This window comes from Uranotaenia lowii, chromosome 1, assembly GCF_029784155.1.
Source record: "Uranotaenia lowii strain MFRU-FL chromosome 1, ASM2978415v1, whole genome shotgun sequence".
Lineage (NCBI taxonomy): Eukaryota > Metazoa > Arthropoda > Insecta > Diptera > Culicidae > Uranotaenia > Uranotaenia lowii.
The window spans coordinates 55,262,827-55,290,641 of NC_073691.1; positions in this window are offsets into that span (position 1 = coordinate 55,262,827).

The window sequence follows — 27,815 nt, forward strand, 5'->3', positions numbered from 1 at the left end:
GACTGATTGATGATGAATGAACTGGCTAGAGTCAAGTTTTTTTTTCGTTTCCTATCTTTCCTCACTCTGTGTGTTTAAGTGTTGATAGACCACGCAACTTCAGGGTTCACCAGAAGCATGAACGTATGGATGGGAACCTGCCGGGGCACGCACTTTACCGACTGGGGAGGCTCGCATTATTTATGGAGCTTTTTTCGATGAAAATTGATTTTGCGCCAACTTTGGCCGTATCAACTGGTGGATCTTCTCCATTGAAATTGTGCCCATGATGGGAAGTTTGCTATTACAGTACTGCTGTGCTGATTTGATGTTTTTGACGACAGGAAATACAACTAGTTTTTTACTTATTGATGAATGAAAAAAACGTTTCAAAATTCTCTTTTCATTTCTTCAGCAAATATGACATCATATATTTTCATCATATTTTTTCCCTTAATTTTTCTAATTTTTTTTCCTCCGTATACAAACATTCAGCAGCAGCCTCAAAAATCTGCGCTTCCTAAGCCATTTCGTCTTTTTCCACCGGAAGGCCAAATCACTACAAACAATCAGCAGCAGCAGCCTTAAAAATCTGCGCTTCCTAAGCCAATTCTGTCTTTTTCCACCGGGAGGCCCTAATCACAACAAACAATCACCAGTAGCAGCCTTAAAAATCTTCGCTTCCTAAGCCAATTCTGTCTTTTTCCACCGGGAGGCCTAATCACAACAATCAATCAGCAGCAGCAGCTTTAAAAATCTGTGCTTCCTAAGCCAATTCCGTATTTTTCCACCGGAAGGCCGTTTTTTTAACTGGAAGGCCAAATCAAAACAAACAGTCAACAGCAGTAGCCTTCAAAATATTCGCTTCATAAGCCAATTCGTCTTTCTCCACCGGAAGACCAAACCACAACAAACAATCAGCGGCAGCAGACTTAAAAATCTGTGCTTCCTAAGCCAATGCCGTCTTTTTGTAAGGAAGGGCAAAATCATAACAAGCAATCAGCAGTAGCAGCCTTAAAAATCTGCGCTTCTAAGCCAATTCGTCTTTTCCACCGAAAGGCCAAATCAAAAGAAATAATCATCAGGAGCAACTTTTAAAATCTGCGCTTCCTAAGTCGATTCCGTCATTAGCATTAGCATTAGCCTTAAAAATCTGCGCATTCTGAGCCAATTCTTCTTTTTCCACCGGAAGGCCAAATAAAAACAAACAATCAGCAGCAGCAGCCTTAAAATCTGTGCTTCCTAAGCCAATTCCGTCTTTTTCCACCGGAAGGCCAAATCACTACAAACAATCAGCAGCTTCAGCCTTAAAAATCTGCGCTTCCTAAGCCAATTCCTTATTTTTCCACCGAAAGGCCAAATCACAACAAACAATCAGCAGCTTCAGCCTTAAAATCTGCGCTTCCTAAGCCAATTTCGTCTTTTCCACCGGAAGGTCAAATCAAAACAAACAATCAACAGCAGCAGCCTTAAAATCTGCGCTTTCTAAGCCAATTTTCCTTTTCCACTGACGGCCAAATTAAAAGAAACAATCATCAGGAGCAGCCTTTAAAATCTGCGCTTCCTTAGCCAATTCCGTTTTTTCAACTGGAAGGCCAAATTTAAAATCTGCGCTTCCTAAGCCAATTCCGTCTTCATGCACTGGAAAGCTAAATCAAAACAAACAACTAGCAGCAGCAGCCTTTAAAATCTTCGCTTCCTAAGCCAATGCTGTCTTTTCCACCCGAAGGCCAAATCACAAACAATCAGCATATGCAGCCTTAAAAATCTGCGCTGCCTAAGCCAATTGCGTCTTTTTCCAGGAGCGGATTCAGTAAAAATGTGAGAGGAATAAGCAAGTCCCAAGCTATTTATATACAGCACAAAACCTCATTAGGTGAGAATGTAAAACTTTTATATACAAGAATCCTTTTTTCTGGCTAGACTAAGCAAATTAGAGAAAATCCCATTTTTGTACTGAACAAAATGACATTGTGTTACCAAAAAGAAAAATAGAAATAGTCATTCAGAGTAGTTTTCAAGAAATATCCATTGAAAGTAATTCGAGAAAACTTCAAATTGTTGCATCTTTCTAACAAATCAGTGGATTTTGATCAAATGCACACGTTTTTCTGTATCATATTAATGCATTTATACGTTCCTGATCTTCTCTAAAAGAGAAAAAAAAAGTTCAGTCCCTTGGACTTTCGTTTATTCAGGTTTGATTGTAATATAAAAAAATCACCTGCTAATGTACTGCCTTTGGGCCAATTAATTAGAATCTTTCAAAAACACAACTCAACAATTAAAATATTTTTAAAAAGAGTTGTAAATAAATCAGTAAAGAGTTCATATTATAATACGTCAAAAAATGAATCAAACTTATTAGTAAATTATAACTCCCTTATAATAATTAGCAAACTACTGCATAAATTTCCATAAATATCTTTTCTATGAACATTTTAAAGAAGGCAGGATAATCTTTAAGTTTATCACTGATAGGAATTTTAAGATGGAACCAGCTTGAGAATCAGATCAAAAACTCAAATTTTAAATTTGAATCAAATTTTTCAAAATTCAACAAGCTCATTAAGTTCATGAAATAAGTAAAATTGCTTGAAATATTTAACCTTTATCTCATCTTGATAAAAAAAAAGTTTTTTCTTCACAGTTCAGGGGGGTTCAGGGTCTGATTTGAAACTTGTGTATTAAGGAAATTTAATCGGTATAACCTCACATTAGACATGTTATATCTTAGCAATCTCTGAACAAAATTTAAAAAAAAAATTTTTTGATTTATATATAACTGTGTCATGCTTGATATTGCAGAATACTTTTTCAATTATTAAAGATTAGAAATTTGTGAAATTATGTTTCATTCGAATTAAAATTTCAAGTAAGTCTCGATTCTCGATTATCAATATATATTCAGATCATAGTTTATCCAAAATGAAAATTTTAGATGAGCGAATTAGATCTAAATTCCAGAATCATTATTTTGTTACAAGATAATATTCATTTTTTTTTCATAAATAATTTTAACTCTTATTTTGAATCTCAAATCAGATTTAGAATTCTAAATCAAATGCTAAATGAATTTTTAAAAAACTCTCAACTTTAATCTTATATAGTTAAGGTCCAAATACGAAATATTCTATAAATCTCTTTCCACTTCAGATATTTACTTGGAAAAAAAAGTTTCAATTTCAGAATGTCTTTATGTTCAGAAAACGCCAATGCTAAAAGATGCCAAACTTGTAAAGTTTCGTCTAAGGTTGTCGAAATATAAACGTTCAATTTAAGATTTTCTTCGATTGAATTCCCAAGATGTCTAAATGAAAATTTTAAAATCTGGCCCGTTTGAAATACATTAAAATAGCGAATTCATGAATGATTAGCTGATTATAGTTTTAATCATAATCATGGAAGGGATTTCATATTTTGCATTTAGATTCAGAATTTTTATTGAGGTGGTTTCTGATTTTGAACTCCTTGAATTAAGTTCCTAGGTAAAGATTGCATTCATCTTATAATCTTGATCGAAATATTTATTAAGTTTCAAATTGTTTTCAAGGATTAAGTTTGAGTGCCCTATCTTGTTTTCAAACAAATAAAAATAAAAAATAAAACTTAAGTTTTTTTAAATAAATAGTTGGATTATTGAACTCTGCCTCGAAACACAAACTAAGAAAAAAACTTTTAAAAGTAGAATTTTCGAATAATAAATTTTTGTTTTACATAAGATTGCAAAATACAAGCTTTACGATGACCATTACTTTCCGAAAACTTGATACATTTTCAAATTCAAAAATTTCTTAAAAAATATACCAACAAGTTTCATGACTTTCTGTACTTATTTTCTTATAAAACTAACTTAACTCTATTCATGGCAATATTGCCACCAAATACTGCTACAATAGTAAATTAACCCATTACTGACCATTTTTGTAAAAAGATATATTTTAAACGTCGCAAACACAATTTCAACTTGCATATATTGCCAAAAAATTTGCACACACTTAAAAAAAAAAAATATTTTTCAGTACAAAAAAATATAGATTTTTAGTGAACTGATACAGATTTTTCAAAAACCCATTAGGCTACCCTGGTTATGTATTGGCCCAGCAAGCAAAAAATCGTATCAGAAATGATAACTTAAGTCGTTTACAATGATGTTGCGAATCGCAATTCCAACTGCATAATAAATAGATCGTATAAAATGTCAGTTTAAATCAGATATGATAGGAAGTCCACCATGTTTGGAAATTTTGAAATGATTTTGCTCACTCGCAGGCTTTAAGTGATAAAATCAACTCTTCTCTCTTCACTCTACTGGCTCTCTTCAACTAGCAGTGCATCCAGATGAATAAAAATCAGGTGGAAATTGAGTAATCTTGACTAATGAGAGAGCTGGAAAATATTGTCGCTGGCAACGATTTGAAGACTATGAGAGCAAAATCTGGCGCTCTTTTGTATTCTTCCGATAGGTGGGAATAAGGTATCAGATAAGGTCCAATTGGTGTATTTTTCATCACTTTAGGAAGAGATGAAATTTAGTATGTATGTTGCCTTAACTTTGGTAGGTAAATGCTGTTTTTTTCAACTTTTATACGATCATTGTTTAATGCATATGGAACGCATATCAAAACAGCATAGAAATATAGCTAAAAAATGTTTGCTGGAGAAAATCATATTGAGGATTAAAAATGAAGAATACTTACTGATAGAGACTATACCCAAGTAACATCGGTAGTTTAATTAGATTCCTCAAGCCCCTTATAAAACGAAAACTTTATCTTGTAGCCTGCTATAAAACTTTAAATGTTACTTGGGTAGTCTCTATAGATTCATCTCATGCGAATAAGATCGATTTAGAGAAACAAAACTGAAATCTCCAACTCAACTCGATTTGATTGTAATATTTAAAAAATCTGATTTCTTGTGGACCTTGAATGCCAATTTAGAACAAAGATATCAAGTGGTTATTTATAAAAATCGGTTGAAAGTTGTAGAAGATATGTTTGTTTTACTACAACAGTATTGTTTGCATTTTTAAATAATTTATCGAATCACAGTGTACGGTAGATTCAAGCATAGTATAGGAAGAATAAAACATGATAAATCTCAGCCGTTCTAGGCTAAAATGGATCATAAGTTTATCAGAAACTCACATGCAATATTTTGGTAAGATCTCACCTTGGAAAGGGGTTGGTTCAAGCCTTAAGCGTGATTAAGATTTTCAAGTATATTTTGCTCGGGTGAAGCAAAAATACTAATAACTTTTTTCTTCACTAACTGAATGTTGTTTACAATTGATTTTCTTAGAGCCTAAATCAAGTTAAATACTTCACCCGAAGAAGGCGTCACAATTGAAGTAATAACAAAAAGTTGTAAATATTATCATCGCACCTAAACTTTATCGAAAGCCAAAAAGATCCCATATCGCGACTAGGTATATCGACCAATCGGATAACCTATTACACGGGTGCGTAACAACATTGACGACAATGTGCAAAAAGATCACAAGACAACATCTGATGGATGTACCCTGCGGCTCTTCTCTGAATTTGACAAGCTAGCGATCGACCGGGAATTCATGAATAATCATCATCCCTGAAGACATCGACAAGCCGCCGGGCCATGTCGGGAAACCCATAATACAGTGGCCGATCGGTAATTGATGTGCTATGGGTTTTCTGCTGCTTATTTGAGATGGATTTGTGACGGTTTTCCGATGGCGCACGGCGGATTATGTAGTAAGATAGTTGTACTTGGGATGGTGCAAAAACTTTGCATCGGAAATCAGTCGGAAAGATCTACGAGATCAAGTAGAAGAGATGCGTGGGAACCATACTGGATTAGGAGATTTACGTGATTTCAACGCTTTGATTCTATCAGGAGATGATAAGATTAACTACAATCTCTCGTAAAAACCATCCCGTTTGCCTCTCTCTTTGGTATCAACCGGTATGGTATAGGAGAGTATCAGGTGGAAATATTATTTCTCTCCGATTCCTTTCCCATTTGTGTCCCATGATACCGGTCGTCGATCGACCTAGTTCGGAATGTAGATCATCTTTCAACGAGGAAAAAACCGGGAACCGGTTTGCTGGCCAAACTGGATGTGAATCAAGTTGAGCATGAGTGAGGTGATTCATTGCCGATTGCAGTAAGAAGTTTTAAATAAAAGCAGGGACAGTTATCGTAGATGAGTTTATCTTCGTGCAATCAATGTTTGTTAATAAATATTATAAAGAAAGAAAAAATAATAATTCAAAATTCATATAAATCACAAAATACATATATATTTCATAACTATAGATAACGGATAAAATGAGGGTGAAAACATATTTAATAAATCAATTTAATATTGGAGAATTCAGTTATGCTTAGTTTCGTAGTGTTTTGAGCTTATGAGAGAAAGGATTCCAATACTGGCAGAGTAAAAAAAAATCAAATAAACTTGAAAAAAAAAACACAATTCTTGTAAAACACTAGAGTGATACTTCACGCGAATTTCATTACTATTCTTCTACAATAAAGAGTATCACAATAAACAGAATGCACCGATTACACTTTACTACCCTATTATTTTTCTGACTGATTTTCCATATGCCATCTAACTTTTTTGTCCATTCAGCAAGGTAAGTAATGTATATTAGACTTTCTCAAGTAACTGATTGACAATTTCTACAACTGATCTCTAGTTCTAACTTAGTTTCATATGAACTGGAATGAAGTTCTTTGTTGACGAATTTCGCCTGAAGCAAAGTTTTTTTTGCAAGACTTGGCTATTTCCACTTCAACCGGACCTATAGTACTCAATTGGTGAACTTCGCCTGAATTGGAATTACAGTTCTGAACAGTTAGGGACTTACGGTCCCTAACTGGCTATCACAGTCTAAATTGAACTTAACGATCCTCAACTGGCGATCATCGCCAAAATTGGACTTAACAGTCTTCGACTGGCTATCAAAGTCTGAACTTTTAACAGCTCTTAACTGTTGAACTAGACTTTACTGTCCTCGAATGACCATCATAGCCTGAACTGGACTAAACAGTTCCCAACTGGCGATCATCGCCCAATCTGAACTAATCAGTCCTTGACTGGCTGTCATAGCCTGAACTGGACTAAACAGTCCTCGACTGGCTATCATAGCCTGAACTGGACCTACATAAATCTATGCACAACCTACTTAGGCCAGGAAACATCCAAACCCGGCAATTACCAACTGATTGTTTTCACTTTCTTCAAGGAAGTAGCTTTACCTTACACGAGTTTCTTATCACGAATTTGATTTTCCTCATGACTTAGTCAAAAAAATTACAATATATGGTTTCACTGAAAAATGGTTTTGCTCCTAGATAACTCTAGTCGTCATTTTGAATCTTCTCATAGCAACCGAAGATTTCCTTAAAACTTAGTTTTTAATAACTTACAACAATGCTTATCAAATTGATAACTCCTGGCAGTATCGCCTTTGCAAAACGCTAGAGTTATCTTTAAGGTAAATCTCTGATTGACCAACTTATTTATTCAACCCACTGCCGGAATATAGTGAGTGTGAGTGCGAGGGAGAACTGGGCAATGGGCAGACAGAAATTCAAACATAATAAAAAGTCAGTTCCTCACAGTCATTTCATTTCAGTTCTGAGAAAATTTGGACAAGGTTTTCAAAAAATATTTGCTGAAGAAAAGCGTATGCCAATTTATCGCTATTATATAACCACTCATGCCGTGACATTTCAGTCATTTTTTCCAGGAATTTGATAACCAATCTTCCCAACAGTTCATCATATTTTTATTCATTTCGTCAAAATACAGTGAAAATAGTTTCAATTGTTTAGTTTGATTTAATGTGTTGAACACATATTTTTTCTTAATCATTAAACAAATCAGATCTTTTCTAAGGCAAATAAATAAGAGGACTAATAGTGGAGATAGAAATCCATTTGTTGTTGTTGTTGTTGTTCAATGGTGGGATTGTTTGTTTGAATTTTTTAAAGGGAAACTAACTACACCTAACTACTCTACTATTTTCAACCTACTTCTAAATTTAACCTACTATGTACAACTTATCCTACTATGTACAGGTCTTTAATAAGCTGATATTCTGATATAGCACATTTCTTTACGAATGTCTCTTTCATTTGTTGGATTTTAGAGTCTATTTTTGATGAGTTCCCGATCAGGAGGAAAAAACTAAATCATATCAAGATGAGATATTTTGATACTAATTTTTTCCTATCTAAATGAGTTATTATTTAGTACTCGTAGGATGTTAAAATATCTCAAATTATATCAAAAAATCTATGCGATCATAGCTAAATTATATCAATTTTAGATATGCTTCTTTCAAGATTATATCTCGTTCAGATAGCATAGTTTGATATTGGGCAGAACAAAACCTAACAAAATTACAACTTATCAAGATATGAGAACTTCGAGAAAAATTACTAGTGGAATGTCAATAAACCATATTATTTGCTAAAACCATGTTCCATTTTTGGTTTCTCAAAAAGCTGGATCCAATTTTAAGGATCTGTTGAGCGAAACTCATTAAAGTACGGTTTGGGCCGTTGACTTCGATGTCCGTATTTCAGAAAAAGTTGTTCATATTTCGAAATAAGATATAATCATTTCATTTTGGGATAACTCGAAAAAAAAATTCTTTATCATTGAAAATTATCTCAACCCCATTCAAGTCTGTCAATCAGAATATGATATAATTCAGATTGGAGAAACTTCAAATCTAAATTTTTCAGTACTTAATTATAACTGAATCAGATGTAAATATCTTGGTGAGATACGTTTGAATTATTATTTTGATATGCTCTCCTGATCGGGTTAGCTCCCTCGTGAAGGTCCGAGATCCTAGTAAACATCGAGCGATCAAGGATCATCCGTAAGATCCTGTTCTCTGCTACCTGGACTTTGTTCATATGTGTTTGTGCGCATGATTCCCACACCGGAGCTGCGTAGAATATTGCAGAGGCAATAATTTGGTTGTAGACAGCCAGCTTGTTGGTTTTCGAGAGTCGAGATTTATGACAAATAAGCGGATATAGATTTTTAACCAGTGCGGAACATTTCAGCAGAATATTCTCTACGTGAGATCGGAAAAGTAGTTTCTGGTCAATTGTCAATCCGAGATATTCTACTTGGTTGGACCACTCAACCCTTGTGCCGTCCATTATAACCACGCAGGATTCAGAGGGTATTAGTTTGGGTGATTGCCGATGGAGGAACATTATGGTCTGGGTTTTTGAGGCATTATTTTTGATCTTCCACGTGTTGGCGTATTCGACAAAGGTGTTCAAAGATCGTTGAAGTTTGTTGGTTATTTCTCGTGGTTCTCGCCCTTTGACAGCTAAGGCAGTATCATCAGCAAACAAGAAAAACTCACAGCCGTTTCCCAAAGAAGGTATGTCGGAGGTATAGATGCTGTACAGCAAGGGACCTAATATACTACCCTATGGGACTCCAGACTTTTTGACGACTTTTTGTAGAAAATTGATTGTTGGGTTACGAGAATCCTAATTACAACTCTGTGTTCGAATGCTCGGAGTTCAGGGAGACAGAGAATGACGAAACTGTTAACATCTCCAGAAGCTACAGCTGATCGATGCAACAAGCTGTTGAAACTGGGCCATAATGAACTGTTCATTGTATCAAATCTTGCCAAAATCACCATTTTGAATTATATCCATTATTTTCAAATTCATATTCATCATGTTTAAAGATGGCTTTCCCAACACACTTGTCAAATCGAGGTTCCTACTGGAAACATTGAAAAGAGTTGGATTGAGTTGAGATTGAGTTGAAATTGAGGCCCGTACTTTGAAATATCAATATTGTTTATGATATAACTAAAGTTCCTTGAAACAATTATTCTTTTAAACGTCAAAAGCTTGTGAACGTTCCTTTTTTAAACAACACCATTTTGATTTTTTTTAATTTATCTATCAATTTTTTCTATGAAGAAAGGTGAACTTCAAAACTTTGAAAAATGGGCGGTCATTTTATACCCATATTTGGAGACCATAAAATTTACTAAATGACCATTGAAGTCAAGCGTTTTGACATTTCTAGGATGAATAAGCCGAAGAGGTTTTAAATCCCTTGAAAAGATTGACGTACTTACATAAGTCGGCAGGTATTATTCATTTTCCATTGCGTAATATTTCCATTATATGTATTTCAAATGGAGATTTTTTTAAATATGCAATCCTTGAAAATATTAAAAACATTGAATACAAAAAAAATGTGTTTGTCATAAATCCTACACGCTCGTTTTTTAAAATCATTTATGGTTTTTATTTAACCGTTTTCTTCGCCTTTTTTTATTTGATTGTGCAGCCAAACGCCTTTCTTTATTTTGTGGTTTTTAAACTATTTTTTACTTTTAAACTAATCCGAAATTTGTTACCAAGATGTCTTTCTTCTTGCTTAAAGGTAAACCAAGAACAACGGCCAAACGAGATTTTTTAATATTAAGCTATAATCATCAAACAGCGTTTACGGGAATCGATGTCCTTTCGAGGGAACGGCCGGTGGAGCGATTTGTTCAATCCGCATCTGGAAAATAGTTGAAGAATCCCAGCTCGTTTATAAATGTCCCCCAACAACGAATATAATCGAGTGCGTTCGATTGATCGGCGATAAACACTTCCTTTACTAAGAAATCGGTTACTTTCTATTGGTGTGGAGCTCCGGTAACACGGTTCGATTAGCTCACGGGAAAACGTAAAATGGGGATATTAGCAAAAGCTCCACTGCTTAATACTGAACTTCTTTCTTCAATACATACAAATAAGAACTCATATACATGTACATTGCTGAACTTTGGTATGATGTCTTGTGTTAAATCAAGGAATTAAGTTAACTCACCTGCGGCAGTCGGTCCTCTCCGAAAAACATCAGCCATCGCCACCATAAACACCCCCGCCGACAGGTGCAACCCATGACAGATACAGTGTATCGTGAACCCAATCACCGTCAACAACCATCCCCACCCACCCTCCGGATAGTAGTGCTGCTTCAAGGTCATCAGCTGTCGCAGATCCGCCACCAACCGAGCTCCGTAAGGAATTTTCACTTCCGCCCCATGTCGATAATGGTGCCGGTGATGGTGCTTATGCCGATGCTGATTCGAACCAGATGATTCGTATCCGATGTTATTGATCCCACTACAGGATCCACTGCCACTGATCCCGACCCCGGAATCTTCCCGGGAATTAAGCTGCGGCACCGAATGGGACCGCTGCAGGGCCAGAGGCCGCATCGTGTCGTTTGATGAAAACGACATTGGAAAATTATTGATTCTTCCCCTATCAAGATGTTTTATTCGGCACGTTTTGAACAACGACGATCTTCAGGCACCCAAGGGCAACCCATTTCGAAAAAAAAACGTTGCGGTTAGCCAATTTTGACATTGAGGAACTACTTCACCATCCTTTCGGCCTCGGAACGAACACTGCATGACTTTCATCGATCGGGTATGACCATTTTTATGAGCACAAATTGAATCTTACGATCACTTCATTTTTTCCACCTGGTGGCCGCGATACTGGTAGGTTCACTTTTGAAAAAAACGCAAGAAAAAAACTGAACTCATTGAAAGGCGAGCTGAAATTCATTGCCTTCAAGCACAATTTTACCGGGTACATCTGATCGTGATGTGCCCCCTTTTAGTTGCCACTTCCCTTCTCCGGTAGGGTTACCAAAACGGATTGAATGAGGTTTATTTTTCCTACTTCCACCGAGAAAACCATCAGAAAAAGCAAGACTGCGGAATGACGCACAAACTATTATCGCTTCAACCACTATTGGACTGGAATCCCGGCAAAAACGCACTCGAAATCTGTAGGCGCGATTTGTCGCACCTGGCTTTAGTGGCTGGCCTGGAATCGAATCGGAATAGTCGAGGAGGGTGGAGCCGCTCGAAATTGGATTGTGTCCACCCGATTGGACCAGCAGAGACCAAAGGCTGCGCAAAGCGTGAAATTCATAATTTGTACGGTGCAATTTGCGATCGCAGATATGTCAAAATATGGGAAAGTTTGATTGCTGTTTATGGGCCACGCTGTTTGGATACCCCTTTTTTCACTCTATCTCACTTGCTGTGGTTCCTCATTAGGGCTTTTGGCCGTTCGGCTAAACGATTATGGTTGGTTGTTTGGTTGTCCACCAGCCAAAAGATGCTGGTGCCAGCCACTTTTTCGGCGTAACGCCGGTGGTGAGGAGCAATAAAGATTCGGATCAGGACCGTTTACGTTTTATGGCTTAACAGCCGCCGTTATCGCTATAATCGTATACGATCACCCGAAATCCAATTACTTAGCATTCGGGGATCGGATGTTTTATGAATTTGCCTGCCTGCTCTAGTGGTGGAGATCATTTGAGAGAGCTTAACTGAATTGCAAATGGCAGGAATAAAAAAAGTCCCAAATTTGTATCTTTTGAGAAGAAATATTTTCAAACAAAGCAAAATGAAAGTTACCCTGAATTTGAATAATTTTTGGTGTTAAATTTTGATTTTGTGGAGGAAAAAATATGTAAAAAGTATGAATATGATATTTTTCATGCAAACATCGGCCAAAAAAAAAAAGAATGAAAACGTAAATTGGGCCACAATCAATCTCATTTTCAAAATGGTACATACTAGGTTTATGAAACTTGGCCAAATACTTACTCAAACATTTTAACATCTTTTGACAAAATTTCATCGTTTCATTTCTCAAACCCTGGGGTCTAACAAGCTTCGTTTTGGCTCAAAACTCATCCATGATTTTTTGTAAAGTTTTTAACTAACGTTACATGAGTAAATTTGATCCTCTAGGTTTGTTAGGGAAATTTAATATTTTGTACTGAAAAATCAACATAATTTTTGTTTCTTCTGTGGAACCGAGCTTTTTGTGCCAATTTATAAATACTCTATATGAAATTTTTCGACGAACAACTTTGTCGAAGACCGTAACTTTGTATCTTATTAGGCAAAAAAAATAATTACTGATTGGCTGTTTAACAGGGGTATGTCTTTTGGCATTGAAAGACAATAAACTGAAATGACATCACTGCTTGTGCCTCGCGGAGTTTTCATGAAAAGTAGTCATGTAGTACCTCGTTAGGCATCCAGCTGTTATGTTTAATGAACTTATTATTTTCTTATACCAAATAACATACCCCTGTTAAACGGCTAAAAATTTATTGCACAATTAACTGGGGGTCTTCGACAAAGTTGTTCGGCAAAAATTTCATTTAGACAATTTATAAATTGGCCATTAGCTGATTTGGTTCCCCAGAAGAATAAAAAATAAGGTTGATTTTTCAATACAAAATATTCTATTTTCCCATACAAACATAAAAATCAAATTTACCTAAAAAATGTTACCTAAAAAAACCTAAAAAAAGTTACCTAAAAATTCTGCACAAAATAATGGATGAGTTTTTAACCAAAATGAAGGTTTTAAACGAACACACACATATAGGATCTCAGTGAAACTTCATGTTTCTTTGAAGAGATCTAATTTACTTAACTCTAAGGCGTACATCTTTCAAGGATATTAATGGCTAGCATCTTACAAATGCTAAAACCACCAGACCACAGAAAGAGTACTATGTGTGCCGTGATCGGGATTCGATCTCATGGACTCTAGCTTAGAAGACTGGAACGCTATCCTCTAGGCCACGGCCGGCGGCCAAAGATCCCAGGGATTAAAAAATTCAAGAATGACTTCAAATTGACTCAGTCTAATGTACAGTAGGGTGGCAACCAACTTGGTCATGTCAAATTTCGAAAACTGACCATATACATTTTGTAGATTGGCCCAAAAATCTGACCTTTTCGACATTTCAGCCCAACCGAACTTAATTTAGGGGGGACTCAAAGCGCTCGAAGATCGATTTTTTTCCCTCAAAAATCACCAAAGGAAATAGGCAATATCAAATTTTAATTTTTAAGAAACAATTTTTTAGAGATAACACCAGATATTGACGTTTCATACATTTCTAAGTCATTTTGCAGCAAAATCATAATTTCAATTTTCCGAATTTTCATTGGTGATTTTCGAGGGTAAAAAACTGAAATTTTGAGCGTTTTGAAGCATCTTTATATCAAGTCCGATTGAGCTGTGTATCCATGGGAAAGTTTATAACCAAGATTCTCAAGCTGCGTCGCGTAAAGGTAAATGTCGAGGCAGTGCTGGTGATTAAGTATAGAGTGGAGCGGACCTGCCTTTGAACCTCGAAAAAAACCTCGAATGCAGCCAAACAACATAAAATTCCGGACCTCTTGGTACGCTTCAACAGGTAGCAGCACCTGAAAGGTTTCTGAATCCAGGGCTGGATATAGCAGCAGTAAATGGATGCTGAGCAGGGGTGCAAGCAAGGTTGCCGAAAAAAAATCTGTGTTTTTGACAAAAAAAATTCTCGAATTCTGTGATTTTAACTTAAAATTCTGTGATGGTTTTCTGTGACGCTATTTCTATGAAGTTCATTGGAAAATCATGTAAAACATCAACAAATTGGAATTTACTTACATTTTTAATAGAAAAAAAAATCAATATACATTTCCTTGTTTCCATATTTTCAAGATTCAGAGTCAGAAATAAAATGTCGAAAGCGATAGAAAATATTTATAATTTTGGAAATCTGTTCAAAATTTGGAAAATCTGTGAATTCTGTGAAAATTTCAAAAATTCTGTGATCTGTGACGATATTTTTCTCAAAATTCTGTGATAATACAGATTTTTCTGTGATTTCGGCAACCTTGGATGCAAGGTGATTTTGTCAAAAATCAGGACACCGCGAAGAAAAAAAATCAGGATTTTTCAGGACACCTCTGAATTCATGGAAATAATATGCAGCTCAGCTTAGATTGCATAAACAATGTCGAGATTCATGTGCTTTAAACGCCTCAATTTATGCAACAGACGTGAGCAGCATCTTTGTTGTCCTGCATATCGAAAAAAACCATTCTGAACAAACCATCGGATACTATCGGTTAGACGACCTCACTATTTTTTCAGATTTGCTTGAAGTTCTCATAGTTTCATCACAAATTCGATTAGATTTGAGGTGTTTTTTTGGAAATTAGGACAATTCAGGACATTTTAAGGACAAATTTTCAAAAATCAGGACAATTCCAGAGTTTTTGAAAAATCAGGACGGTTTCTCGAAAATCAGAACAAATGCTGATAAATCAGGACACCTGACACCTCTGATGCTGAGTTGCTTAGGACATAGGTTATTTAAAACCTATTTAAAAGTTATTAAACCGCGCTCAAGCTATGATTGAGTCTTGTGACCTTGCTCACGGATTTTCATAGGTCCAGAAGAAAATTTTAATATTGAATCCGCTATGGGAACAAGTGGAATGGTTGAAATGTCAAAATAGCATTTTTTTAAGCCAAATTTACCAATTTTTTGCTTTTCAATGTTTTTGAAGCATCAGTGGTTAAGATATAATTTATCATTAACCGTAAATGCAAAGAATAAATGTTGTTTCAAAACAACACATCTTGAATCAAAATATTTATTTTCAAAACGTGTGTATATTTTGGAATCAATCACAAATGAAAACACAAGAATATAAAAGTTTATCATTCGTAAAAAAAGTAGTTCTTAGACAGCCCCGTTTTTTTTTTTATCAAACAACGCAACCCTCATCAAATGTTATATTTTAAGCAATCGCAATCACCGTCTATGAAAATTTATCAGTTAAAATTTCCAAAATCTTATGAGAATTAATCAACCATTTCGAAAAATATTTTCAACTTTGACGCGAAAATCCATAAAACTATTGGAAAAACCACCTCAATCCTATCATGTTTATTTTGATTGAAAACGATAATTTTAATGTATCTGAATATTGAAACCTCATTAGTGTGAGATATGAGTTATGAAATGATATCATATTTACATATATTCTTTTAGTTGAACAATGCAACTGGCAGCCCTGTTTGCCAGCATGGTAATATCTGTCATTGCTCACATCTGTCTCGCTCTGACCATCTCCTTCTCGCCAATGCGCTTTGCGCCACGGCTTCGGCATTTCGTTCATCGGACGCTCGACTCAACCCGTCGGCCTCTTTCGCCGCCAACCACACAACAGACAAGACGCTGTTCGAACGGAGGATTTCAGTCCGTCGCACCGGTCTGCCTCCCCGGAACCTGTTCCACATTTTGGCGACCGTGACAGGACCAGCGTCACAGGAAGTGTATTAGAGTGTTGATTTGAATCTTAGTGAACTGAAAAGAAAGTGATGGACCAGCACCCAAGAATCGGTGAAATTGAAAATGGCGGTCGAAAATTAGAAACAACTCGTGAAATTTTTTTGTGGTTGCTGAATTTAGAATCTTCCGGCGGATACCGGATGGTTAATAGTGCTCATCATAGTTCGGCGGATACCGACTATGGATTAAGAGTAAATTCCGGCGGATACCGGATGGCTAATAAGCCATAGTTTGCTAAGTACGGCGGATACCGACTTAAGCATGAAAATTTCCGGCGGATACCGGATGATAGGCTGTTAGTGCTCATCATAGTTCGGCGGATACCGACTATGGATAAAGAGCAAATTCCGGCGGATACCGGATGGCTAACAGTGCTCATCATAGTTCGGCGGATACCGACTATGGATTAGGAGTAAATTCCGGCGGATACCGGATGGCTTAAAAGCCATTGTTTGCTAAGTTCGGCGGATACCGACTTAAGCATGAAAATTTCTGGCGGATACCGGATGATAGGCTGTTAGTGCTCATCATAGTTCGGCGGATACCGTCTATGGAATAAGAGAAAATACCGGTAAGAGAGAATCAACAGATTGGCAAATACAGACATAGAAAAAATCCGGCGGATACCGGTGAATGAGTTTCAATAGTTCGGCGGATACCGACTTTAAAAGAAGAACAAATAAAACGGCGAATCCGTGAAAATTGTTATTGTTGTCAGGTGTATATCACTATGAATTGAAAATTCCGGCGGATACCGGACAATAAGTCTTAATAGCTCGGTGGATAGCCATTCATGTATTGAAAAATGCTCAGAAAAATTGTAGAAAGAAAAGAATAGTTTGACATGTAGAAAAAAACCAGATGTGAAGTTACCGAAGAATTATTTTTTGAAATGCAACCTGAAAAACATGAAAAAAAGAACCTTGATGAAAAGAAAGTACATCAATCAAACCATTGATTTCTTGTCAAGTTGATTCTCGAATAATTCAAGACTACTGATCAAATAATCCCGGCGGATACCGGTTCATTGTAAACTTATCTTAGTTTCATTGGGGTGAAACCAAAAATGATGTTTCGGTAGATGCCGTAGAGGGCGAAATTGATCATCAATAGTTCGGTGAAATAGATAAAAGATTCAACTCTAAAAAATATATAATTTGAAAGGAATGTGGCCGTGGAATATCGATTTCCTTTTTATTCGTCGCTTCACTCAGAAAAGTATGTATAAAAAGCCGATGTTTTGACTCCTCAACTATTGATAATTTAAGCTGAAGATCCTGCGAGAGCGAATTTGAAAAAAGACAATCAATATAAGATCGGTACGAGGAAATACAATTTACTTTCCAAAACTTACCACTGTGCGTTGCTAAGTTGTTGAGTCCAAAAACTCAATCAGATAGAGGCATGAAAGACCTCAACTTTCAAATTTGATTGATTTGGATAATATTGATGTAAAGTATTTCGACGTTTCAAGCCAATGAAATAAAGTCTTATTATATGTGTATAAATAATTCTTACGTTCGGGTGTATCCGAAAATAGTAATTTCAAGATCTGTGAAGTCTGAAGATGGTATCTGATAAGGATAAAAATAAATGAAGAAAGTAGTTTAAAAATTTTAATTTGCTATTAAATACTATTCTTTGAGTACGATTGCCGGATTTTTTTCCACTAGGAAAAATGTATCTGTTGTATTAACTGTCGAAATTCTAGCTCTGAGATTGAATGAATCTGAAATTGAGTTTGTAAGCTGACTTTCAAATAGGATACTGAATACTGTCATATAGAGGCTAAAATATGATATCAGAGCAAGAAATTTGAATAGTGAATCAATCTAAAACTATCGGTGAGGACATATTTGAATTTAAAGTATAAAAGTTTGAATCTGGAGTCAGAATTGAGCCAGGGATCTAATTCGTAAATTCGAGCTTTTACAAAAAAGAGAAGTGTCTGAATTAAGTCACAACACAACTATATTATAAATTTAAAATGTGACTATGATCTGAAGTATTTGGGAGTGTGGGATCTTAGTCTAGCTTGTGAATCTGAGAAGAAAATTGAATTTGAAATTTTCCACACACGGGTGTATTTGTCAATCCGAAATTTAGAAATAAGATTGAGTAAACTACGGAGAATAATCTGGAAATAGCTTTGTAAGATAAGGATTACGAGTGAACAGTGAACTCATTATCTTAGGAGAAATAGCTAGCACTGGACTGGAGCATTAACAAAAATCATGGCCCTTATTCTGCGCCGCGAGTGACGTGACGATAGTCGACTCACCCAAGTCACACTATTCCAGTAGTCGGTTTAGGTGAGGAACGTCACTTCGGATGAACTTTGTGAGTTCTTACCCTATTCTGGTAGTCACCGTGGGTGAGAATCGTCGCATTCGGGTGACGATTTTAGGTGACAATTGTCGGTACCTTTTCAGGTGGTGACGAGATTAAAATGGAATGAAAAATTACAAAAATTACAGAAAGCGGAGTTGTTAGTTGTTAAAAATCCATCAAAATATTTTACCTAGCATGTTTTTAGCTTAATTTATTAATAAATTTGTAAACACAACGATGATCTCTTTTTACGAGAAGGGTTGGAGTTTAAAAGAGTTGGTTTTATCTAAGGGATTTTGGCTACCAAATCTTCCTTGGCATGCAATCTTAACTGTTGCCACTGAGGGGATGTACACTGAGGAGATGTACACGGTGCGAGTTTTCAGGTCCATCCGGGCCCGGATTAATTACAAAAAAAGTAGATTGAGATTGAAATTTTGAAAAATCTTTAGGGAAAAATAAATTTATTAGTTTTCATGATTTTGTATACAATTTATAAACTTTTAATAGTTCGAAATTGTGAACACTTTCGAAAAGTCGATACCCTGCTTTTTATTTAGTGGCCGTAACTTTTTTAACACGTATCTCAAAACTTTTTTGAATTTGGTGTAAAATAAAACAAAAATTTAGAAGAAACTGTAAATAGCTTCTCGAACACAAACGCCGATAGCAGATTTTGAATCGGCTCGAGGAACCGGACCGGCTTCAGCGACAGCAACGGATCCAGCAGGAATGTGTTCGGATCGGCGAGGGCCATCACGATACACTTCATGGCATCCTCCCGGGCGTAGCTGGTATTTTCGTCCGTGTACGTTCCGAGCAGCTCACTGTTTGATCGACACCACCGACTTTAGGACCGCGTCGATTTATTCCATCAGCACTTGTCCTCGCTGATTTTCGCCCCAAGCTGGCCGAAACACCTAAACCTAAAACCTAAAATAGGTAGACAGAAGTTAGAAATGGTGAGGTTAAGAGAAGCAACTTATTTTTCCTACCTGAAATAGCTGCTAAGGTTGTCGCAGATACTCGGAAGCCTTTTTGCACACCGGTTTGTGAGACAGCAGTCGCCCTGCATGCTGTTCAAGTTTTTGTTGCTCCAGTTTGATGCTGTGTCTGAAATTTCCACTTTTGTAGCCAAATTCGCCCTTTTTTTCTTATTGACCAGCTTGCTAACACCATACAATCCGATAATTGTCCAGGACGGGGCACAATTTTCACTCGTTTATTTTAAATTCAATTTTCAAAACCCGACTCGTAAACACCGGCACAACACAATCAGAGCAAATTTCGCCATTTTTCTGGATGGGTTCATCCAGTCACTCAGCTCGGAATGAGTATCTGTCACTTGCTCTCACCTTGCTGTCACCTCACTTAAACCGACTGTCGGAATAAGGTGACAAGAGTCGAGTGACGGTGGGGTGACTCGCCAACTGTCACGTCACTCGCGGCGCAGAATAAGGGCCCATAAAAGGAAGGGAGAGAGAGTGCGTGAGAAGATTCATTTTAAAAACGATCTGAGGTCTACAGCACGTTTCCCAAACAGAACGAAGAGTTGTTTCGATCTATAGTAAACAGCCCTAACAAAATACATTAGCAATGTCCTGTTGATATTCAATATGAATTAAGTAAAATAAAACATTATGTTTGGATTTTTTTTTATGGAGTAGAAGGAGGATGTGAGATATGAGTTATGAAATCATATCATATTTACATATATTCTTTTAGTTGAACAATGCAACTGGCAGCCCTGTTTGCCAGCATGGTAATATCTGTCATTGCTCACATCTGTCTCGCTCTGACCATCTCCTTCTCGCCAATGCGCTTTGCGCCACGGCTTCGGCATTTCGTTCATCGGACGCTCGACTCAACCCGTCGGCCTCTTTCGCCGCCAACCACACAACAGACAAGACGCTGTTCGAACGGAGGATTTCAGTCCGTCGCACCGGTCTGCCTCCCCGGAACCGGTTCCACAATTAGCATTCCAGATTGCCCAGTTTACCCGGGGCTTGCCCAGATTTTCAAAGCAAAAATTGGAAGATGCCAGGTCTGATTGCTTGAATATCAAAAAAAAGCCTGGTTTTTTTCAGGACTATTCACAATTTTTACGAAATTCCAAATTTTCAACTGTGTGTTTATTTTTCAACTTTTCTCTTGCCTTTTTATGGAAAATGCCTAGATTTAGGCTGGATTTGCCCGGATATTACCCGGTTTTGAGTTTAAAATTTAGGAACCCAATATTCGGATTTGCTGGCCTAGATACCTTCAAAAAAGTTCTGAAAAGCCTACTCCATAAATAATCGGTTAAAAAATTAATAGATTAAATGAAATTGAAATATACAAAATTCCAATATCTAGGGTAACGGACGTATTTTGGACCAGAGGACCAATTTTGGACCACCTTGTCTAGCTTTCTTATAAAACAATTAATCACTAAATTTCTTAGCAAATATTGTTGAAGCCCGGGCACTTAATGTAATGCACTATTGCTTTTCATTATTAATTGCTTTATAAGAGAGCTAGATAAGGTGGTCCAAAATAGGTCCCCTGGTCCAAAATAAGTCCGTTACCCTACTTAGAATTGAGAATTACAAATTAAAGTTTGACAGCTTTTATAAACTCGAATCAGCATTGAAAATAAATGAAAATATTTATTTTGAAAATCTTAATCACAGGTAGTGAATTTTGTAAAGGGTGAAGGATATCTGGTTTTCAAGAAATAAAGAAAACAAATAAAATTTTTGCTGGGAGCTTATGAAGCTATAAAACTTTGAACGCGTTTTCTCGAAACTATCATTTTGGCGCATTCGTCATATTCAAAATTCTATACCGACTTGTTATAAATAACTTAATTGACTTTTCACCCCGAAGCAGTTTTTTATGTATGTTTTTATGTATGTTTTTATGTATGTACATATGTATGTATGTACATATATATGAGAACCTACTAGTGGCTGATAGGTCTTTCGGTCCGAGGCAGTACGGGAAGTCTCGATCGCACATTCAAATATTGTTAATATTTAGGTAACTCATTAACAATAATTGCAGCACAACAAAGGGGTCCGTTACCACTCGCTTGGGACAGGTTTGACTCATCTCGCTCCCTTTCAACCGTTCGAAACAAATAAAGAATCCTGAAAAGGTACCGTAAACTGGGGGAACTTTGATCACTTTTTTCATTCATTTTAGAATATTTTGGAAGAGGTTGCTTTTTCGTAATACCTAAAAGCTTTAAAACCCTTACTGATGTGAGGAGTTTTAAACACGATCATGGATTGCAGTAAATTCAAACGACATTTGTGATCATAATTAAATGTTTGTTACAAAACAAGGTTTCCAGTTTCGGGGTAACTTTGATCACTATGGTTTTTACGTATCTCAACATCTCCAAATTTATTGTTTTGATGCCATTAAGCACAGAAGGCTCAAAACATCGATAACAGTAATTTTTTGTTTGGACTCAATTGAGTTTTTCAACATTTTCTTTCAAAAACAAATATACACGAAAGATGGACAATGTTGCTGCATACATTTAGGGGCAAAAATTATAAACATTTCTTAATATTTTTTGGCCTCGAAAACTAATAAAATTTTACCTTCATGCAATTCCCCAAGTCCTCGTACTGTTCCCACGTTCTTTTTTTCTTCAAACTTTACCATTTGACAGTGTTTTTAGCCATTTTTCCTATACAGGCTTTTTCATGGAAAATGACCGTTTTTTTTTCAATGTCCAAAAATTAGATCAAATGACCATAAAAATAATACTTAAACTTAGCCTAAACCAAGAAAAATAGTTGAACTTTCACATTAAACAATCCATTTACTCCTTAATGCTTGAATTTGATCAGAAGAGATGTTTGTTTGTGAGCCTTCAAAAAACCAGATATTTTAAGATTTTAAAATTATATTTTAAGTAATATAAAAAATCTCCTAATAAAAACCAAATTTAGCTTTATTTGTAACTCAATTTACAGGTTTTCAAATGTAGTAAACAGTTTTCAGATATTTTAATTCTTCGTTAATTATGAATATCTGCAAAAATTTCATGTTGATCAAAGTTACCCCGCTGATCAAAGTACCCCCAGTTTACGGTACCTAAGTAACCTACTCATGATTCCAAATTTGCCGAGATACTCCGGGGCTGGCTAGAACCCACAATCCATTGTATAGCAGTCTTCCGATCGTTTGATGTCCTGTCCAATCCCTCCACTAAACCCCATAATAGAGTTAAGTTATTTTACTATTTATTTAATGAAATTTAAAATGATCAATGCTCTAAGTTATACTTAGCTGATTTGATTCGTTTGTTGAACAAAAGCTCTTCTTCTGCGACCTCTTCCACCTTAAAGAAATCCAAGCAATCGGCGGAAAAAACATCCGACGCTGTTAAATATTTTCCCTTTCGAAAAAGATAATGAACTTTTTGAAAATCAATTTAATTTCTCCATCTTCAACACTGATTCAAAATAACTTTATTCAAATCTTCAATTCAAATCGAATAAAATTCCTTCCCAGATCTGAATAGACATCTTCACTTGACAAATAAACTAATCCGGTATTAGCTTAGCTTAGCTTGATTGACTACTCACATCCACCTGAATCATTGAAGCCGAAATGCTACATTATCAATTATTACAAAATTATTTTCACTGAAAAAATTTATGTTTCTTTTAATATTCAATTGAAGATATTATTGTCTGTCTCTCATTTTTTTAAGAAATGCATTTCGAAAACCATGATCATCAGCGTGGCTTAGTAGAACGAATTCTACATCGGCAATGGTTGCTACTCCGTGGTTGACCGAGGCCATCAATTTTGTTCAGAGGTCAAATGAATGGTGCTTGGGACTAGCAACTCATTCACACTGGACAAAACTGATGCTCTCTCTTTGAACGTCAATAAAGGCGCCGGCCACGTCCTAGTAACCAAAAACAAGAGTTTGCGATTTTTTTTTACGAAATCAGTAGTTCAATGTTGGCATAGTCTGGAATCAAATTGTATTTTTTGTTTAAAAAAAAAAGAAAGTTCATGAGGTTAACTAATCTGACTACTAACTATTTATTCTTTTATCAAGCTAGCTTTTTAGTTATTAGAATAATTTAAATAAAGTTTTAATGACTTCTTTTTTGAATTGATTTGCTTTTCGCTTTCCTGACTGAAAATGGTCTAATTTTCACAAAACGGTAACGAAATTAGCTCAAAAAAATAGCTCAAAAGTTAACTGAAATATTCCTATACAATTGGAAGATGAAATCCAAAATCTAGTTCAAATGAAAAAGTTCTTTAAGACAAAGTATGTAAATAAGCTAAGTTTTGTTGAATTATGTGACATAAAAGTTCCTTGTTCTAGTTCAAATGGGAATAATGTTGTCTAAACTGATCACATAACTATCAGAATTTTATGAGTTTATGGGCCTATTTCTTTGATCCGTTAATAAATTTTGATATAATAGAGAAAAAATTATTTTACAGAAATTACACAACCCTCGAAATTTAAAAAAAAAGAGAACGGGCTCATCAAGGCATTCTGAAACGTCAGTTTCCGATGTCAAAGGGATCTGGATCTGCTTAGCTGATCTGTGGTAGGCCACTTGGAAGCGCTGGCTCTCCAATTTCTGAGGAAGTTAACCAATGATCTAATCCAAACATGAATCTCTATATCGCTCCTTATAAAACAATCTTCAGCACTTCTTGAAATTTGAAGAACAAATTAAATTATTGAAAAATTGAAAATTTAAATTTTTCACGGCAGAAAAAAAAACGCGTCAGTGTTGATCGATCACAGCCAACCGAGTCCTTCTGAAATCGCTTTCTATAACCGGTATTCTCGAAAAACTATCTTACCCACACACCAATAATTTTCATTATTTTTATGACAATTATTCACTACAAGACTAACTTCGAAAAAAAAATTACCGTTCTCGAGCAAGGCCAACTTTGCTCATCAAAATATCAATTCTGAAGTTCTATGAAAAAAAAAAAGAAACAGTTCAGATTTTTGAAGAATAAAAGTATTTATAACGCCGGTTCTTTTATTGACTTTTTTCTGTTTTCTCTCTTTCTCCTCCTGCCAGAGAGGTCTCAAAAAGAAAAAAAAACAACATAAAAATTACGTTTGCATAACTCGACAACTGATCATGAAAATTGAGCCAAATATGACATGAAAGTGTAATGGGTGCACAAGGAACGGTTCTATGAAGGTTTGGCACCCTTTCCTATGTTTAATGGGAAGATAGGATGGGAGAGGGTGTTGTTTTTTTTTTTTAATTTTTCGAAAACTTGAAAATGGATAGAGCGAATGGAACCAAATTTCGCATGGGAGGATATTTGGGTACAAGGATTGTTTTTATAATAGTTAGATATCCCTCCCACTTTTAATAGGGAAATAGAAAATGGAAAGGGAGATTAACTCGAGAACTTATCCAGCAAATGGAACGGAATTTGCCGTGGGCGAGTATTGGGTACGAGAATTTTTGTTTCGATTATAGTCGTTTTACATCTTTATGTCTTTTGAGACTTTTATCAACGATGCAGTTGGCGAACAGTCATTGAAAAACTTATCCGGTACAACTGTGATCGACCCAGACAAACATTTGGTGGGTATTTCGAATTTGCAACACAAATATACGTACAAATATACGTATGAACATATCATATATAATGCAGCAAAACCAGTACATACGTATCATTTTGGAGGCCATACCACATTAGCACACATTTTTTTTACATTAGCACACATATTCTTGATTTGGATTGTAGTGTCGTAATAAAATCATGCATTCCCTTAAATACGATCAAGAATATGCATGGGCTGCACATTGTAGGTGCAGATATACGAAAATTAGTTTAAATAGCATTCTATACGATGTTATCTGTAAAATAAAATACGACTTCTGGTTGTCTGAGGATGTTTACTCTTAGGCTCGAACTCATGGACATCGGCTTCAGTAGTGATATGGAAATTGGAAGAAGGGCTCCCATTCAAGTTGTTTAACATAACTCTAAAATTTTGCCGGGTTGCCAGATTGCCCGATTTTATCCGGGTTTTCCTGAAATTCAATACAGAATTTAAGAACAGTCCGGCCCGGTCCGGTTGCCCGGATTTCAGTGAAAACTGCCCGGATTTTGCCCGGATTCATCCACTTTTTTTGGCGTATCGAACAAACAATAAAAAAAACTAATTGCGCTGAACATTATTTATGCCTCCAAAACGAATTTTTTTGAGCAAGTTTTATAAAAATAATCATAAAAGATTTTTTGGAAGTCTAAAATACGATTTAAAATCTTTAGATAAGATTTGATAAAAAAAATTTAAATCTTTTTTTTCTTAATTTTCGTTGAGTAGCTACTGGCTTTTGACAAAATTTTCCCGGATTTTACCCGAACTATTGGTCATCAATTTTGAAATCGAATGCCCGGATTTTGCCATGTTTTTATATTAAATTGCTCAAATTTGTCCGGTCCGGATAGGTGCTGAAAAAATTCTGGCAACCTTACTCTAAATTTTTATGAAGCAAATCGTCAAATGTGAGAACTCCTTCCACAATTAAAGACTTAATTTCAAATTTAAAGCAAACGTTATATTTTCTCTATGTATTGCATATTTGAACTCAAGTTTCAACTGAATGATATTGACATGTAAACTGACATCATCTACAGATTTAAAAAAAATAAACAATGTTGATTTTTTTAGTTTTCGACTGTTTGTTTAGGTAGCGTCGCGACGACGCGTCGTGTTTTTGGGAAGAATGACAGCTTGCTGTTTAATTCCTTGAAAAAAAAGACGCGTCGTGCGGGACAATGGATCAAAAAATGATGTTTTTGAATTGTTTTCCTAATAACTCGCGTTATTTAGCTCACATATAAAAAAGTAAAAATGTAGAAATGTTTGCAGGTTGTAAAGGTAAAGGTGTGAGAGTACAAAATATTGTTGAAATATACTGATTTTTGAAAAAGTTATGGTGAAATGAAAACTGATCCATACCCAAGTAGCACAAATTAAGCCAACTAGCATTTGAAAATTTTATTATGGTTTTTATGGCTTTTTATATGCAGCTAGTATTATACCTGTTTTATTATGGTCATGACAAATATTAAGATTCTTGATTAAATTATTTGTTTTCAGGTAGTGCTGAAAATGGTAATGAAGTTTTACTAAGTATGCTGTTAAAGTTGTTTAGAAAGAGTTATGAATGCTTTATTAAAACTCCAACAAAACATAAACTAAGAAGTTTGTTCCAAGCTTTTTTTTGCACGTTTTATTGAGGCCTTAAAACCTTAATAAAATAAGGCGACTGTTCTCGATCTAGATGTCAAAACAGGACAAGCTCATGCTAGATTGCATATATTTGAAATGGAATTCTCAGTTTTACACATTTTTGATTAGTCATGTGTGTTGTTTTTGAGTTAAATAAAAAACAAATATATAAAAATGTTTAAAATTAATACTTCAAATCCCCGGAAGCAGTTTTAATATCTCTACAATATGAGTCTGGAGTGAAAGTGCTCAACTAGTAGGAGAAAAAAAAAGTTGCTTGACGCCATCATTAATTCAAGATGGCGGATTCCGTTTTTCTTTTCAAAGCTATGACTGTAAATCTCATAAAACATCCACAATATAGGTAGATATTGGGTAAAATGGTAAAGTGGTTAGAAAAACGAATTTTGTTGACGCCATCTTGAAATCAAAGATGGCGGCTTCCGCTTAACTTGAAAATGCTGTAAATCACTGGAAATCACATGAAATTATCATGAAATTTTCAACCATTTACAGCATTTTAAAGATCCCTTTTCATCCAATACCCATATTGTTGGGGTTTCCTGTGATTTTTAGTAGTTAACAGCATTTTCGGCCCAAACTCATCGATGTTTGGCAATCACTAAAACCTTTTGGTTAACAATAGACCTATGTATTGTACTTCGGTACTTATTGTACAATGTTTGGTCTTCTGCCAAGTATGTAAACCTAGATAGGAGTGTTTAATAAGGTTCTGACTACTGAGTAAGAGTGGCATTTTTCTTACCGCACCGAAAGTTATATCCCTTTGCTTTAAAACTTGACATCTTCTTAGTCTGAAGGGTGATACGGTCAAAATTTGGTCAAGGGAAAACGCTTGTAAATCGGTGAAATCGTTTATTTAAAAAATCAAATTAAATTTCTTTTTCAAGTTTAATTAGTATAAAATTCAGGGAAAATATTCAGTTAGGCTTCCGCTTTTTCAAATCCGAATTGCCGGGCCATACGCTTAACCCCTGCCATCAGATTTTGTACAGCCAACTTGTCCACCTTCTT